Source organism: Hermetia illucens, chromosome 1 (assembly GCF_905115235.1).
Source record: "Hermetia illucens chromosome 1, iHerIll2.2.curated.20191125, whole genome shotgun sequence".
NCBI classification, from domain to species: domain Eukaryota; kingdom Metazoa; phylum Arthropoda; class Insecta; order Diptera; family Stratiomyidae; genus Hermetia; species Hermetia illucens.
The window spans coordinates 38,738,694-38,744,628 of NC_051849.1; positions in this window are offsets into that span (position 1 = coordinate 38,738,694).

Genomic DNA, 5,935 nt, shown 5'->3' on the forward strand with positions numbered 1-5,935 from the left:
TGGTATTTGATTTTTCAGTCTTTGGACGCAGAAAGAAATGACCTTTTGGACCTCAAAAAATGACATTTTTATCTGTAGATGGGTTGCACTTCAAAAATAGCGTCACTTGCTTACAATTGAATCTCTGCAGGGGAATACATAGTGTGTAGTTCATCATCATCATCAACGGCGCAACACGGCACGCAACGGCCTAGGCCTGCCTTAATAAGGAACTCCAGACATCCCGGTTTTGCGCCGAGGCCCACCAATCCGATATCCTTAAAAGCTGTCTGGTGTCCTGACCTACGCCATCGCTCCATCTCAGGCAGGGTCTGCCTCGTTTATTTGTTGTACCATAGATATTGCCCTTATAGACTTTCCGGGTGGGATCATCCTCATCCATACGGATTAAGTGACCCGCCTACCGTAACCTATTGAGTGCGATTTTATCCAACCTCACGGTCATGGTATCGCTCATAGATTTCGTCGTTATGTAGGCTATGGAATCGTCCATCCTCATGTAGGGGGCCAAAAATTCTTCGGAGGATTCTTCCCTCGAACGCGGCCAAAGGTTCGCGATTTTTCTTGGTAAGAACCCAAGTCTCCGAGGAATATATGAGGACTGGCAAGATCATTGTCTTGTATAGTAAGAGCTTTGACCCTATGGTGAGACATTTCGAGCGAAACAGTTTTTGTAAGCTGAAATAGACTCTCTTGGCTGCCAACAACTGTGCGCGGATTTCATCATCGTAGCTGTTATTGGTTGTGACTTTCGACCCTAGATATATATAGGAAAAATTATCAACGGTCTCAAAGTTGTAGTCTTCTATCTTTATTCTTCCCGTTTCACCAGCGCGATTTGATGTTGTTGGTTGGTTCGTTTTCGGTGCTGACGTTGCCACAATATACTTTGTCTTGCCTTCATTAATGTGCAGCCCAAGATCTCGTACCAATCACCGCCTGCTCGGTCTGGATGAAGGCAGTTTGTACGTCTCGGGTCGTTCTTCCCATGATGTCGATATCGTCAGCATAGGCCAGTAGTTGGGGGGATTTAAAGAGAATCGTACCCCTCACATTTACCTAAGCACCACGGGTCACTTTCTCGAAGGCCAGGTTAAAGAGGACGCATGATAGGGCATCCCCTTGTCGTACACCGTTGTTGATGTCGAATGGTCTTGAGAGTGATCCTTCTGCTTTTATCTGGTTTCACACATTGGTCAGCGTCAGTCTAGTCAGTCTTATCAATTTCGTCGGAATATCGAATTCTCTTATGGTCGTGTACAGTTTTACCCTTGCTATGCTATCATAGGCGGCTTTCAAGTCGATGAAGAGATAGCGCAACTGATGTCCATATTCCAACAGTTTTTCCATCGTTTGCCGTAGAGAGAAAATCGGATCTGTTGCTGTTTTGCCTGGAGTGAAGCCTCTTTGGCTTTGGCCAATGATGTTCTGAGCGCTATCCAGCCTATGAAGATAACGGAGAATATCTTATAGATAGTACTCAGCAACGTGATATCTCTAGAATTGTGTGATATCTCCCTTTTTATATATGGGACAGATAATGCCTCGTTGCCAGTCGTCAGGCATTGATTCGCTGTCCCATACTTGAGCACAAGTTGATGAGCCACTTGGTGTAATTGGTCGCCTGCATATTTAACCAATTCGGCTCTAATTTCATCGCCTCCTAGCGACTTATGGTTTTTAAGCCGATGAATTGACTGTTTCTTCTATACTTGGTGGTGGCAATATTTCCGTCGTCTTAAGTTGGCGAGACCTCCAACTCGTCGATGTTCTAGTTGTTCAGTAGTTCATAAAAGTACTCAACCCATCGCTCCAATATGCCCATTCTGTCGGAAATCAGATTTCTCGCTTTGTCTGGGCAGGATGAAGTAAGGCTTTATCCTGCTGACGTGTTGGTAAAACTTCCGCGCCTGGTGCGGTTGCTCCCTGTACTTTTCTAGTTCACAGACTTGTTGGTTCTCCCAGGCTTCCTTTTCCGTCTATTAAGTCGCTTCTCCGTTCGCCGGAATTCGTCATAGGTCTCCACGCGTGCCCGCGTCCTTTGAGAATGCAACATTACTCGGTATGCACCATTCTTCCATTCCGTTGCTAACTTACATTCATCGTCAAACCAGCCGTTCCGATTTTTTTTGCGGCTGGGGCCAAGTATGCTTGTGGCCGTATTTATGATAACGTTCTTCAGGTGATTGTGAAGATCATTTGTTGATGCTTCATGTCCAGGATGTCTGTTGTCTGCGGTTATTGCGGCATTCATTTCCCTCGTATAGGTGTTGCGGAGGGCTGTGTTAACTCTCACATGATTGTCAGAGGGGTTCTGGGTGGTATTGATATTCGAGCTCGGAGCACCATACAAACGAGATAGTGATCCGAGCCTATATTTTGACATTCATCACGGCTGAGAGGTGGCGGCGTTCGATCAACACGTGGTCAATTTGGTTGAAAGTTGTTCTATCTGGAGAAGCCCAAGTATGTTTGCAGACCACTTTCCGCGCAAAGCAGGTACAACAACCATTTCGTGTGGCACTGCTAATTGAATAATCTGCAGTCCGTTATCATTTGTATTTTGATGTAAGCTATGGGAGCCAACGTATCGCCTGAGTAGGGGTTCCGTCCCTACTTGGCTGTTAAAATCCTCAAGTATGATTTTGATATCATATCTGGGACAGGCTTCGAGGGTTCGTTCTACTGCCAAGTAGAAGATATCCTTCTCCGAATCTGCAGTCTCCCCTGTAGGGGCGTGAACGTTACTGAGGCTTAAATTTGCCTCGCAAGCACAGAGTGCATTGCCGTTAGCTTATATTTTCAAAGCCGATAACAGCAGGTTTCATTTTTTGACTGACTAAGAAACTTTCTCCGAGCACATGGTTTACTGGATGGCCACTATAATATATGGTGTAGCGATTCTTCTCCAGGAAACCAGTCCCTGTCCAACGCATCTCCTGTAACACTGTTACATCAGTCCTATATTGGGATAGGGTATCGGCTAGCTGCTTGGCAGCTCCATCTCTGTACAGGGAGCGCACGTTCCATGGGAGCTTTTTGTTAAGATAGAGCTCCCGGCGGTTACTACGTGGAGGTGGAGATAGGGTTTGGTAGTAGAACTGTTGGTGTTGATTCAGCAGGCGGTTCCCAGGTTTTATGCTCCATCGTGAGTACCAATCCATATTTCGCCCTGGGACCTATACTACCCTTTGACCACCTTTCTTCAGCATATTACCCAAAATGAACGAGTAAAATTCGAATATAAAATTCGTAGAAGAGGTGGAGAAATACGAAATTTTATACAATTATAATCTTCCTCGATATTCTAGGAAAGATTTGAATGAAAAAGCATGGGAGGAAGTGGCAGCCGAAGAAACATGACAGGTATGTAAACGAGACATTTGCTTTATTTCTTATTTATATTCTTGTTACATATCCAATATGTAGTAAGTAATATTATTTATTTGCTTACTCCTTACTCCTTGCTTCTAGTATAATGTATTTCCATTGTCATGGTAGAGATGTACGAAGAAAAAGGAAATAGGTTGCCAAATAATTCCTCACAGTACCTGCTGAAGAGCCCTCTTCTATGTATCATATTACAAGTTGTCTTGGCATGATCATGGGCATTTCCGTCATCTCGCTCACTCCACCTGTCTCCGTGGTTTCAATTGTGTCGGTGTGTGTGACTTTGTAGTTAATCCTCTCTCGTTTAGGTACATAGTTGGGAAGGAAGCATGTCGCTTTTACAATGTCATTCATTGTGTCTGCATTTCTGCAACGTATAGGATTATTTAATACCGAGAAATTTTCTGCTGCCATTCCAAAGGCGCACTCGATTGTTTTTTTTCCCCTTCCCAATCTGTAATTGAAAATCGTTTTCACATTGTCTAGGGTTCTTTTTGGATAGGGTCTCATTAAATAGCGTGTCAAAGGAAAAGCTTTACCTTCCACGAGGTAATACGGAAAAGGGTTGTTTGTTTCATCGTGTTTCATTGGAGTAGGTGAAGGAATGTAAAAACCTCCATGGGTCATCCAAAATTTTATTGTACTGGCATTGAAAATACCTCCATCACTGTTCCGGCCAGTATAACCTGGTTCGATCACTCTAAAAAGACCATTTGCATCACACCATGCCTTAAGGGGGTCATTCCGTGTGTCGGGTTGGAGAAATCGATTTTTTTTTTTGCATGAATTGTATCTATATATAGTGGAGAATATGTGGGCAAAGGGATTTTCCGATATTCCGGGTCCTTCAGGAATTACAGGGTTAAACAGGTAAGGAGTTTGCAGCCGCGGCTAGAGTACTCGATGAGAAAGAGCATCGAATCTTCTTTTACCTGTTAGTTTTTTACCTGAGCCTTATAAATTCGAACACAGGTATAGACATAAAAAGATGGAAAACCAATCAATTGTCTAAACTTATTTGCTGTTTGGAATAAAAAGGATAATCCAATCTAGAGTGAGCATTGAAAGGCTTTCAAGCTATACTCAGTTACATTTTGTTGTAAGTATTGTGCTGTTTGTGTGTTGAGTGATTTTTTTAAATGGATCGTACGAAGGGAGATCCCTTTAACGTTCAACGTTATGGTCGCACTAAAAAATGAGTATTTCATGGGAATCGATACTTATCAGAGTAGAAAAAGAACTCCGCATCAACATCAGCAAAGAAACTTTTAGCAAGCATGAACATGGATGTTCCAATTGCGACAAGTTTTGTATATTGTATATTGGATTTTGCTGGAGTTGTCTCCGGTATTTCTGCAAATTTCTGCAAATAATAAAATATACGTAGTAGTAAAAAAGGAATACGTAGGACGTGTTGAGAAAAGAATGGGAACGCCGCTTAGAAATGCAAAGAAGAATCACAAAGGCATTGGTGAAAAGGGGCTAGAAAACTTACTGATAAGGACCTCACTACATTTCCTGGGCTGGCTATTCGTCGACACGCAAATTCGATAGAAGGAATGAAGCAAGAAATTTGGGCAATTTTCTTCCATAAATGTTCTACAGACGAAAATCCACAGCATCAAAGTTGTCCAGCAGGCGAGGACAGTTGCTGTAAATGGCGCAAAGCGGAAACTAAAGGAGAACTGGATAGTTTCCACCACGAGAAGGCACCTTTGACTGAAGAAGTTCAAACAGTCATCAAACCAATCTACGAGTATTTGTCACGAGATGATCTCTTGAACAGATGTTTAGGAGCAGAGACCCAGAATAACAATGAGTCGTTAAATGCATTGATCTGGACTTTCGATCCTAAACACCTGCATTTTGGGGCCAAGGTCGTAGAAATAGCCACTTTTCTGGTTGTAATTATTTTCAATGAAGGATTCAATGGCATTCTCAAAATCCTAGTGAGAATGGAATGTCAAGTTGGTCACATATGTCAGGTTTATGCCGACCGCCGTAATGAAGTGCGAATTTGGCGGTTCGAACGATCATCGACTGACCTCGCTAAAAGAGCCAGAATTGAAACCAGAGAGCAACAATCGACGTTACAAGACTTTCTTGAAGAAACGCAGGGTGCTCTCTATGGACCAGGTATAGTAGATTAATGGTGAATTAAACTTTTACTGTTGATAACCACATTTAAATTTTCAAATGCGTTTTTCTCGAAACTGCATCTTGAAAATCGGCTGCCACCATAGCTCAAAATCTATCCAATCAAATTCTTTGAAATTTTCACGACTTCTTTAATACATATTTCTACGGTCCGCAAACTAGGATAATTGCGATCGGACGGGTAGTTTTTTTTTCATTCATAAAAAAAGCCGTAAAAAAACACCAAAATTCAAAAAAATAAGTTTAAAAGCTCACCAAAAATTTACCTTTTAATATTTTCTAATTATCCTTTTAATATTTTCTAATTAGCCTTCACACGGGATGACCCCCTTAAGGCTAACAGAATGGAAGCTCTTGTAATTGTAATTTTGAGACCCAGTATTTGGAA